Here is a 12,483-nt window from a genome sequence, read left to right as displayed (position 1 = left end):
TATAGGAGACATTTGAAAAAGAGCTTAGCATCATCACTTGATTAGAGACAGTTTTCACTACGACAGTCAATGGGAGGACCTTCCCCTGGAACGAAGCCCCACTGAATAATGCCTGGTGCTTTATGGTGCAAACCCACTCAGGCACCCAGCCCTGCCGACTCTTCCTCATGCACCGGCTTCTCTCCATCACCAAAAAACCCACTACTGACTTAGCCAGCTGCATTTAATCTCTGCTCTCAGACCAATCGGATTAGTGAGCAGAACATTTCTTACATTTCCTCATATTACTTCCTTGCTCCTAAACCCCGTTTTCTCATTACCTATCGATTAAATTTAAATTCCAGAGCCTGGCAGTTAAAACGACCTCTCAGCTGGTCTCTCCACACTTATCCAAAGTCAATAACTATTATTACTCTTCTCGTGTTCTCTACACACCTGGCTCATCAGAGTTTTTGTTCTTCTTCTTATCCAGAATCCTTATCAGTTCCTCATTCCCAAAATCCAGGAGTTCCTTTGAAGCCCATTTCAAAAGTTACTATTTTGTTTTAAAAAATCCAAAGAAAACAAACAAACAAAAAAACTTTTGAGCAAAATCCAAGAAGTTTTAGCATTCTTTTATTCAACAATTTCATGGAAAACATTTTGTCCCGATTCGGTATATACAATATACATTGATAAGTAGTCTTGAAATTATTCTTGCTTTAAACATGATTCTCAAATTATATGCTAAATTCATTTTAAAATTTTCCCTAATGCAGAGAATGCATGGGCTCCCGGAAAGGATGAACAGACCTTAGCAGTGCTCTATACCAGGCCACCTCACACATCCGTACAGCGCACTGTGAGAACTTGGGCTGAGGTTGAAATCCTAGAGGAGACTATAGATCTTTCTGCAGCATTAGCACAGTTCTGTGGACTGATTAACTTCCTGAAGATGAATGAAGTTATTTACCAACCCCGGCAGGCCCTTCATAAAAATAACAATTTTATTCAACAACACAGACTGGAAATGCCCATAATAGAGTGGTATTTAAATATACATATAGAAAACATAAGAGGAGAATAACAGCATCTCCTTTGGGAGGAAAGAGAGACACACTGATAGTGAGAAGCACAACTAGAAACTCGATCAAACTCCCACTCATTTGTGAGGCCCAGTTCAGATATCCTTTCCTATGTGAAGGCATTTCTTATCTCTAATCTCCACTTACTCAGAATTTATATTCTACCGTATTTTCCTGAAAATAAGACCTACCCTGAAAATAAGTCCCAGTTAAGATCGTCAGCCAGATGGACGCATTTAGTACGTTATGACGATGTTCCAGAAGAAGATGACATGACTGTATTTTAATAAATGTAGATAGGTGTACATGAAAAAGTAAGACATTCCTTGAAGATATGCTCTAATGCATTTTGTGGAGCAAAAATTTATATAAAATCTGGTCTTATTTTCGGGGAAACATGGTATGTACTCATAGTCCCTTATGGCTGTGAGTGTGTAGTCATGGGCTTTTTCCAGTCTCTGCACTTACCATAATCTGACTTCAGGGACAGTAAGTTGCTTCTGCCTCTTTCTATAAGATGACAAGCAATTTGAGGGTAGGAATTATTTGTTAACTCTGTATCTTTAGAATCCAGCGTAGACTCTGGCAAACTGCAAGGATTGTGAATGGCTTGTGGACTTTAATAGGACTAAAGGATTTGTTGTGCATTTAAAGGAAAGTCACTGTGGGTTTGTCACCAGCCTTTTTACAAGCTCTGATAGCAGCATCTACAGATATAAGATATAAGCATATATGCAGGTAGAATCGTATACAGACATGGCAACATGGGGGGTTAACTGGACCACCAACATCATTTCACTGGCAGTCTACTCTTTGAGAAAGGAAGGAGAAAACAGAGTGAGAAACAAAGGATGAAAAAAGAAAACAAAACAAGAAAACTGTTATAGTTGGTTATAGTTGAATATTATGGTATAGAATTATAAGAACTTGAGCTTAAACTTTAAGCTAGTCATAGTGGGGAGTAATCAAGGTATAATTAGCTTTATCAAAGGGCTCTTTAAATCTGGACTCCTCAACTGCATTTAAAATATGGTTTTGTTTACAAAATTCAGCTTAGATTCAATTCTGTTTTTTAGCTCCAACTGAGTGTTTCCTAGGGATTCACAGATCCAACATTCAAAAACTCAATTATTTGTGATTGTCCCATGGTCAACAGTTGCCTTAGTTCTGCATTGTGGGGGAGGTCCCACAAGTCCAAAGACCACATGTCAGAGCTGACACAGACTAGTGAGGGTGTACAGCCATCCCCGCTGTTCATATTCACCGCTCATCATCCCATTTAACAAAATAGGGAACCAGTGTCTCGTGCCTCGGGGGTTTTAATGGGGATAAGAAACCTTGCCTGCCCCGAGACAGTCTCAGTCACTCCTGTGAAGGGATAAAACCTTCATATTTGAAAAATCATTCTGAGAAGAGTGGCTGCTACTACTCGTCCTAGAGTTGGAAATGAAGAAGATGTGAGGAGGTGCAAGAAACTAAGGGGTGTTAGGCAGAACTGAAGCCCTGAGTACACACATGAACAGTGTGGCTAATGCACAGTCTATGACATATGAAAGATTCTACCACTGAACTATGTATTTGAATCTTGGGTCTATTTTAATAGACCATGGAATGTTCTGGGAGTGCCAAGGTCTATTCTATGTATTCTCAGAAGTCTGCAGCCTATTTTTCCTGAGGGTCAAAATTCCTCTGAAGATGTTCTTGTGATCAAGACCTTTCTGGCTGGCGTTTGAATCTCATACTATGGATGGGAAAAGGAGGTAGTGGAATGTGTTGCTGTGCCCCTCACTTAAGAGATGAACAAAACTATTTTCAAGCATCACCTAAAGGGCATTTGGCCTATAAATAGTGCCAGAATTTCTAATATTAAGTGATTTTTATAAGATTCTCATGCTTTCCTTCCATCCAGTTAGCAGTGGGCTTCAATCTCAATTTTTTCAAAGTTTTTTCAAAGTTTTAAAACATGACTCTTCACTGGAAAGATTCACGCCTTGTATACCTTTCCAGGTGAAGAGTGGGTGGTGAAACTTCACTCTTACCTTCCATGTGGAGTACTTCCCAAGAGGTTCATCTCAGGTGCCAGGGAGTTTTTATCACATCATTGCTAGGAGAATTACGGTAAGTGGCATGAGGTTCTAAGCACAGCAGGAGGAGTAGCTCCTACCCTCTGTTCTCCCAGGACCCTCCTGTCAGTGTAAGGACACTGTTCTACAGGGCAGGGCAGCATGGTCGGCTCTGGTCATCCGAAGCACATGGGGACTGGAGCGGTCAGAGTTGCGGCTACTACGTGACTCTTCCGCCAGCCCACTGCCGTCTCTGCCTCGCTCAGGTTTTGTGTTCTTGCTTTAAACCTGGCAGCAGATGGCAAAAATAAAAGAGAAAGCATGGCTTCATTTTCTTTTCTTCTAGTTTTATCTGTAGTTCAGTGTTTCATGTACTTGTAAGGAAATCACCTCCCTATATTATTTTTTGGCCATACCCCTCCATTTAATTCAAGAAAGTCTTGGAAGGCTAATTCCCTTATAGATTTAATTTAAAATTTTGACCCTTGGCATTTTGTGAACCAGAAAGATGCATGCTTTTGTTGAACCTGCACCTGAAAAAGTTTCACTTTAGGGGTTTTTAGAGAGTATAGTGGATTTTCCCGGAATGTACCTGGCACATGTATTTATAAAGCATTTTAAGGCTATGTTCACTTTCTGCCCCACCAGATGTATATTTTCTCTGCTTTGAACCTGCTGCAGGACTTCTCCCTGTTATGTGATGTGCTGCATTCTGCGCTCGTGGAGCCACTAATTCCTCACTGCCGGCCTTGAGTGCTGCCCGGTTGCTTGCACGTGGGGCATTTCCCGCTGCACTGGTCTTCAGCTGGTGCAGCGATCACTGTCCTGACTGTTCCTCCAGCCCTTCTGAGGTTGTCTTGGGCATGCTGGGCTGAAGTAAAGTGCTTCATCTGAAGCCTATGAGAGCCCCTCTCTCTGACTCTTCACATCCTTTGGTCACTAAGCAATTGCTTAAGAGATGCTATGTACGATTAAGAAAACTTATATAAACATATGACTTTAAATCTCCCATTAAGAGACAGGAAATTAAGAGATCACTTGAAGACGTTTTATGCCATATCTGCAGCATTTTCGCATTTCTCATTGGACCTTATTAATGATCCTTGACATTATACATGTTTGCATAATTACTAACTATATGTGTAATTATTAATCTTAAATACAGCTATGTTTGTAAGCACTTCAGGATTATTAGACGTTTGCATCCAATTGATCTCTTATCTTGAAGATGTTGAAAGCTGCTTTTGAAGTGCCGTCTGAAATGTTCTTATATTTTAAACTAATGAGCTTTTATTACTATATTGACCACTTTGTAGAGCGACTTCATTGGCACTTAGCCTCCTAGGAAAGTAGGACTCCCGTGTGCTTCTGCGGCTATTCCGTAGAGAGTGCTACTTCTGTGTTAAATGTGTGCATTATTGCTGTGAGCTGTAAAATGCTTTCGGAACTGCCTCCTTTCATCTCCTGTGTCCTCACTGGTCAGTAACGGACAGTGATGCTCTAAGAGTGCTTTTCAGTACTGGCGCCATTTCTCAGTGAAGACGATGGAGTGTTCATGGCGAATAGCTTCCTGGTGTGACGACTTACGTGATGTTCCTTATGTAAAAGACTGTCACTGGTGTTTCGCTTAGCATTTATTGGGCATGTCCCAGGGGCCGCTTGTGGTGGTGAGTCCTTTATGTGCTTTATGAGCCTGTAGTTTTCACAACACGTAGTTGTTGGAACGAAGCAGGTCATCACAGGGCGAGATTCGAGCCCATGTTTGTCTGGCTGCAGACCCATCCTTCTTACACACCTTGCCACAGTGTGTCAAGTGTAATGGTTTTATGTGCCAGGTGTTTCTCGGACTTGAGAGGTAATTGTTTTCTTCCAATTTGGAAACCATATTCTTTTGGCAGATCAGATTCACTAAATGTTTCTCTGAACAAAAGAACTTGCTGTAGATGCTAACCAAGAGGTCCCCCTCAGGCATGTTTATCCTAATGCCCCAACGAGACCAGTGCTATGCATCGCCTCCATCCTCACCTGGTGGCCCTTGGATGGGTCACCTGGCTGTCTGGGACTGAAATCTCTGACTTGCTCCCAGCTGTCTGATTTGAGGCACTGATACAGCAGTAGCAATTTACTTTTTTTTTTTTTTTTAAAGACTTTTCACATTTTACAAAACACTTGCACTTCAACAGCCCTGATGGGTAAGAGGAACGTCAAGGTTCTTTATTACATTCTAAGCTCTAGCCTTTAGGGACCAGTGCCAATTAAAAAAAAAAAATCAATGAAATTAATATAAACATGAGTAAATTATCAATGGGAAAATATGATTTGACTTACAAAATTAATTTGCAGCTTTCCAAAAATATATGTGTCGGGTAAGGCCAGGAGACTTCCCCAGAAGTACAAGTCCCTGATACCTAGCTCCGTACCAGATACCTAGTTAAAACCCTAGTCCTACCTTCTCTGGAGCTTTGCTGCTCTCCTTGCCCCTCAGATCTGTTCTGCACACTCCAAAGTGCACTGGCAATTGAAAGTACCAGGTTGTTCCCTCCTCATCACCATTTAGTGGCTCCCATCACTTACAAGGTCAAGTTCAGGCCCCTTTACTTGGATAACAGATTACCCATGACAGTCTGTGTACCTCTCCTGCCCTGCCTCCCCACTTACGGGGTTTCCTTCTAGGATGGTGAAAGGATACAATTCATTTTAAAGGATAATCACAACTTTTACTTTTTCCATTAAATTCCATGTTACTATGTGTATACATATATTTAGTGAGTCTGTATAAAACAGACTTTCCCCACTTTCCCAGTCACTCCGTAGCTGTTCATTATTTTACTGATTTGAATTCCTAGTTCCATCAGGGCCCAAATGATATTTTTAAGTCATATATCTAGTTTAGAACTCCTACAATAAAATGACATTTCTGACAGAATTTTCCATTTTTCATAGTTAAATTCTGAGCTCAGTGAAATATTTCTTTCCATAATACGAGGTGTGGGCTATCTTCATTCTTGGAAGAGATATGAGTAGAGGGATTGTATATGCTGCTTTTTATGGGATGCTATGAATATGAACACTTAGTTTAATAAACCAATTAATATTTCTCTCATTTCCCAAACTTTAGAAAGGCTTAGGATTCTCCCTTGGGTATGTGCATTAGAATCTGTAGAAATTCTGAGAACACTAAGCACCATATCAGTTATACCCTCATCCTTGGTGCAGCCTATTCTTAGAGTGAGGGGGGGAGGATACGGAAGTTCTGACCATGCATTTCAAGGGGATGCATCTAAAAACCATCGAGGACAGATTTTTCTGTTTTTCATGGCAGCTTTTTTATCAGAGGGCTCATAAGGTGAAACCCACGCACATCACCTCGCTCCCTTGTAAATTTCATCCCTTGTAAATCTGTGACATTTTTCATTGCTACAACAGTTTTATATCCTCATGTACATAAATACTGCCTCTGACAGGCTAGTGAGTCTAGTGCCATGAATACTCCTTCAGTAGTGGTGAAAATTCGGCAATGAAGCTTTGAAGTTTTAGGATGACCATCAAATCGTCCAGCAAAGGGCAGGGAGAAGCTAAAATGAAAACTTTCACAGATGAGTGGTTTTATTTCACATCGGCTGTGTGGTCTTAATATTGCCCATCAGGTTGTGCCTTTGGGCATCATTTGCATCGGTTGGTGACCTTTGATATACAAGGATCGTAAAGTATTTCATCACTTGTAGGTAATCTGTGGCTAAGCTATAATTTCCACAGTTTTGAGAAAATTAGAGCGTTCTATCAAACCTATCATTTGCGTTGGGGATCAATTTCAGTTTTTAATGCTTATACTGACTGTTGCTTTCCTCAGTTGTAGTACTTACAACGTGGTGCCTTAGATTCACAGTAATTTAGTTTTGTGGTTTGATTTACTTGTGAGTACTTTAGTTTTGTAATTTTTGCTTTCCACAAAGGAAAAAAAAAAGAGAGAGAATCTGAGCTTAAAGGAATTACCTTCTACTACCCAAAGTACATTTCTTTCTCTGGTAATTTTTTTTTCTGATTGACCGTGATTTTACTTTGCATTTATTCTGCTTGGTGTCATAAATGGATTACGACCAAAATAGTAACGACAATTTGAAGAGACACTCAATTACGGGAAAAAACGTAAATGTCCTAACATTGTAATGATATAATACAGAGAATTTAAGAAATAGATGTAATGTGGAGGCATTGATGATAAGTTTTACTTCTAAGTGAAAGTTATTTATTGCAAAAGTTCACTTTGCCCCTATTTATTTGTAGATCAGGAGATCATCTTTTAGAAGAAAGTGTTCCATAGAAGTAAAATACCACTGAAACTGTTTTTTTTTACATTAAAAATATACTTGTATTTTTGCCCTTCTGGCATCCTTTAGAAAATGTTAACTCTTTATACATCTGAAATATGGTTTCTGCCCTTCTCCCCAGATGTTCTATGCATGAGCAGGATTCAGTAGCAGACCTCCAATTAACTATTATAGTTTTACTCAAAATCAAGGCTAAGGTATCTATACACTCTTTGGAGCGTTCCCTTCAGAGTCTCAGTGTTTTTATCTCATCTTTTATAAAGATTGGCTGTGTTTCTCCCCACAAGGCCTACCAGGGGACACAGCCTAATTTTTAACATTAACAATACTAATAACATTAACAAGAATAATTCTAGTAGCTGACATTTATTGGATGCTTGCTATGCACTTTGCCCCATTTTGAGCTTTTACCTGGGTTTTCTCACTTAATCCTCACCACCGATGAGGAAACTGAAGCATATTAAGTCCCCACCATGTCGGGTCGTGCTACATGGGGTTGGCACGCATTGCAGGTTTGGCTGGGCCTTAGCCCTCCTACACAAGAGCCCTTCTAGTGTATCATGCCCTTCAGCTGACCACACACTCTCTGTAGTGGCCAAAAGTGAATGCCACTCCAAAAGGTGAACATGGCATCTCTTCAGCCAGAATTATATTTGAAGCAAAGCAGAATGAAAACATTTTCTTTAAAAAAACAAAAACAAAATCCCCAATGAAATCACCCTTATTCGGGGATTTGTGACCACTCAGCTTCAGGTGATGGACCGTCTACTGCATTTGTTTCCAGTTAGGATGTAAGCCTCTCCCTAGACCTTGCTTTCAGGTTGGTCCTTCTTGGGATCACGTGGTCATTTATCACTACTCAGTTGTTCAACTGGTGTTCATGGAGCCCCTCCTGGATAATTGCCACTCGTTGAATTTCATCTACTTGAAGGATATTGCAAATATCCAGGTTTTTGGCTCAGTCCTTCCTGTCTCAGGATCCAGCATCAGAATCGGTTGCTGTAACTCACAGCATGAATCAAAGTGAAAGTTGTGGATGACTTTATTACCACCATGCCTCCATCAGAGCACGTGCCTGATGATGGTTGACAGACTAAAGAATAGAGAAAAAATTTAAGCTTAGGTAACTTCCAAACATTAATGCCATATGCATTCTCATAAAAATAAAATCCTACCCAAAGTCATAATTGATGATGACCCTAAAAACCCGAAATGCAGATCCCTCTTTTCCCACTATGGGGTCACTGGGTAATAGGGAATGTATGAAATGATCTTTCAGTGGCAAAGCCGTCTGTAACCATGGAAACGCACTTACTAGTTTCTAATCCCTCTGGCAAGTTCCAGGAACATTAACTCTATACTAGTATTAAAAAAATAAATCTAAGACTAATATCTGGCTTTTGAATGGTTAAAATTATTGAAAGAAAAGCATTTATTTCAAATTACAAATAGACTCTTCTCATCTAAAAAGCATTACACTTGATATTATTAATAATAATACGTCATATAAACAAAGTAACCACTGCTAATACACTCACATTCTCTTGCCAGTAACTGAATCGTGTGTTTTTCATGTCTTAGTTTTAGATATGACATTAGATTCATCTGGGAGAATATAATTTTATTTAAGCATACTTTGTTGTCTTTTTTCTCTTTTAAATCTCAACTTCCTTATGGAAATGTGCTATATTTATCAAGCCTACTATCCCTGACAAGATGAATAACTATTCACTTTTCTCACTTGACAATAGATTTTGTGTGCCATGTCTATATTCCTGCTAATTTCTTAGTTTAAAACTGGGAATAATACCTTATGGGGGTATGCAGAAATATTCAAGTTTAGATAGGAATTGTGATATACTGAAACATTTTAATGTAGATTTTAGTAAATGAATACATAAGTTTAAAAAATTAAATACAACTAATTTTCAATATTTAAATATATTTTTTGAAACTTTGAGGTAAGTAACTTTGTTTATTCATTCTGTTTGTTGTGTTCTTGCTTAATTCATAATTCAGTTCTGATGTTTCTCTCATGTGCCTCTGGGCGAATTGGATGTTCCCATACCCACAGTCGTTTACAGACATTTATTGTCATGTTATGTACATGTTGTTAAGATATTTAAATGTATAGAGATTTGAATACTATATATAGTATTCATATATATATATATATATATATATATATATATATATATATATATACACTCACATACATATCTGTGTATATATGTATATATGTCATTTCCTTTCAGAGTATAACTCATCTATTTCTTACATATTGTCTTATAGTATTTACTAATATGTATTTTCTATCATGTAGCATATGGCATTGCATGTAGGCAGGCTTAATGAAGGATATGCATTTTATGTGCTTCATTTTCATTTAAAACTTTTTCATTGATTTCTGTGAGTCTCTTCATTCTCTTGTTCATACTACGTGATTGCTTAGCATTCAAAAACATCACCCTTTTGTTTAGTGTCCTAGTCACATTTTGTGAATTTGTCCATGCTTTCTGCTTCTCCGCAATACTGTCTGGCTGAACTCACTGCCCCAGTCTCTGTCCTTTTCTTTTCTCTTGTAACTTGGGTTCTAGGAAAATCTTTTGGAAGTCAGGGACTGTAAACTCTGTTCTTCTGGTTCTGTGTAAATCCAGCACATTCACACTCACAGACTACAAATACTGAAATGACGCTTCTTAAATGTAATCTGGTGCTTCCTCCTATACTTTGAACCGACACTCATTAATTCAGTTTTGGGTACTTGTAGTTATTCCCATAAGATACATTCCAAAAGTGGGTGGGCTCCTTCAAAGGGAGCAACATGGAGGTGGTTGTATTTTGGTTCTGTTCGCAATTGAATATACAAGTATCTCACATATTGCGTTAGTTTCATAGGGCTGCCTTAACAAAGTACCACAAACTGAGTGACTTAACACGAATTTCTTTCCTCACAGTTCTGGAGGCTAGCAGTCTAGATCACGGTGTCCGTGGCTCATTCCTTTCTCCATGCCTCTTCCCTAGCTGCTGGTGGTTGGCTGGTAATCTTTGGCATTCCTTGGCTTGTAGAAGCATCACCCCAATTTCTACCTTCTTCTTTATATAGTGTTCTCCTTGTGTATATATGTCCAAATTTCCTCTTTTCATAAGGACACCAATCATACTGCTTTAGGGTCCACCCTCCTGCAGTATGACCTTGTCTTCACTAATTAAATCTGCAACAACTGGATTTCCAAATCAGGCCACATTCTGAAGTCCTGGGAATTAGAACTTCCACATAGGCGTTTTAGAGGGACATAATTCAACCCATAACACATATTACAGTAAAACTTGTTTTATATCCTAAGTCTATTCAGTGATTTTACAAGGAGGTCTTGTGTTTGGGTCACAATACAAATCAAATACAATTGATGTGGGTGCATTTAATAAGTGAAGTCTTGAGTGTTTATGCCTTGGCCAGCTCCACTAAGCCCTCTGATTGTTCGCCTATTTGGAGGGTCCATTTATTTCTAATCATACTCAGTTAACCTCATGTAAAGAATAAAATAATTGTGTCTAAACTTGTGCCAGCAATTGGTACTCCCAGATGTCAGAGAAATCTCTAAACATCTTTTTAACCTTTTTGTCAAATGATCCTTTTATTTTAGTCCAAAAATAGCCATGACTGTAATGAGTATTTAGTCAGAATAAACCACAATATATTATCAATTAGATCTGTATTGATTTCCAATCTAGATAAACTGACTTTCTCCAAAATCTAGTATTTTCCACCTTTCAAGAATTAATTTCTTGGTGATGCTCTACTACATTGTAATTTTTTTACTTTTCACCCTTCCCCCTTTGGCAACCATCAGCAAGCTCTCTGTATCTATGGGTCTGTTTCTTTTCTGTTTGTTCATTTGTTTTGTTTTTTTAGATTTCACATATAAGTGAAATCACAGTTCTTGTCTTTCTCTGAGCTACTTCACTTGGCATAATGCCCTCTAAATCCATCCATGTTGTCACAAATAGCAAGATTTCATTCTTTTTTCCTGTGGAGTAATATTCCATTGTATATATGTACATCTTCTTTATCCAGTCATTTATTGATGGACACTTAGGTTGCTTCCATAACTTGGCTATTGTAAATAGTGCTGCAATAAGCCTAGAAGTGCATGTATCTTTTTGAATTAGTGTTTTTGTCTTCTTCAGACAAATACAATTGGTATTACTAGGTTGTATGGCAGGTCTACTTTTCATTGTTTGACGAATCTCTTCATTGTTTTCCATAGTGGTTGCACCAATTTGTAATCCCATCAACAGTGTATGAGAGTTCCCTTTTCTTCCCATGCTCGTCAACACTTTATATCTATTGATTTATTGATGATAGTCGTTTTGACAGGTTTGAGGTCATATCTCATTGTGGTTTTGATTTACATTTCCCTGATAATTAGTCATGTTGAGCATCTTTTCATGTGTCTGTTGACCATCTGTGTGTCCTCTTTGGAGAAATGTTTGTTCAGGTCCTCTGCCCATTTTTAAATTGGATTGTTTGCTTTTTTTGGTGTTAGGCTTTATGAATTCTTTATATTATAGATATTAACCATTTATTGGATATATCATTTACAAATATCTTTTCCCATTCAGTAGGTTTTCTTTTCATTTTGTTGATGGTTTCCGTCACTGTGCAGAATTTTTTAGTTTGATGTAGCCCCATTTGTTTAATTTTGCTTTTGTTGTCCTTGCCCAAGTAGACGTAAACAAAGAGATATTGCTAGGACCCATGCCAAAGAGTTTATTGCCTGTATTTTCTTCTAGAAGTTTTATGGTTTCAGGTCTTCCATTGAAGTTTTTAATCAATTTTTTAGTTTATTTTTATATATGGTTTAAGAGAATGGCCCAATTTCATTTTTTACATGTATCTGACAAGCTTTCCCAACACCACTTATTGAAGAAACTGTCTTTACCCCTTTGTATATCCTTACCTCATTTGTCATAAGTTAATTGACCATGTAAGCAGGGATTTTTTTTCTGGGCTTTCTGTTTTAG

The 12,483-nt window shown here is 38.3% G+C and overlaps 1 protein-coding gene across 20 annotated transcripts in view; it reads left to right on the top strand.

The window, feature by feature from the left end:
* The window catches only part of FAM110B (family with sequence similarity 110 member B), a 140,207-nt gene that overhangs the window by 86,093 nt on the left and 41,631 nt on the right, over positions 1-12,483 (top strand). For 4 of the 20 annotated variants that reach the window (XM_074318655.2, XM_074318654.2, XM_088799418.1 and 1 more), the window contains one exon: positions 3,072-3,182. The exons of the other annotated variants lie outside the window; for them this stretch is intronic. The gene's annotated coding sequence lies outside the window, so the exon portion shown is untranslated. The remainder of the gene's footprint in view (positions 1-3,071; positions 3,183-12,483) is intronic. 20 annotated transcript variants of the gene reach the window in all.

Source organism: Rhinolophus sinicus, chromosome 7 (assembly GCF_057876585.1).
Source record: "Rhinolophus sinicus isolate RSI-liver-muscle chromosome 7, RSI-T2T, whole genome shotgun sequence".
NCBI classification, from domain to species: domain Eukaryota; kingdom Metazoa; phylum Chordata; class Mammalia; order Chiroptera; family Rhinolophidae; genus Rhinolophus; species Rhinolophus sinicus.
This window is presented reverse-complemented; position numbering and strand designations above follow the sequence as displayed.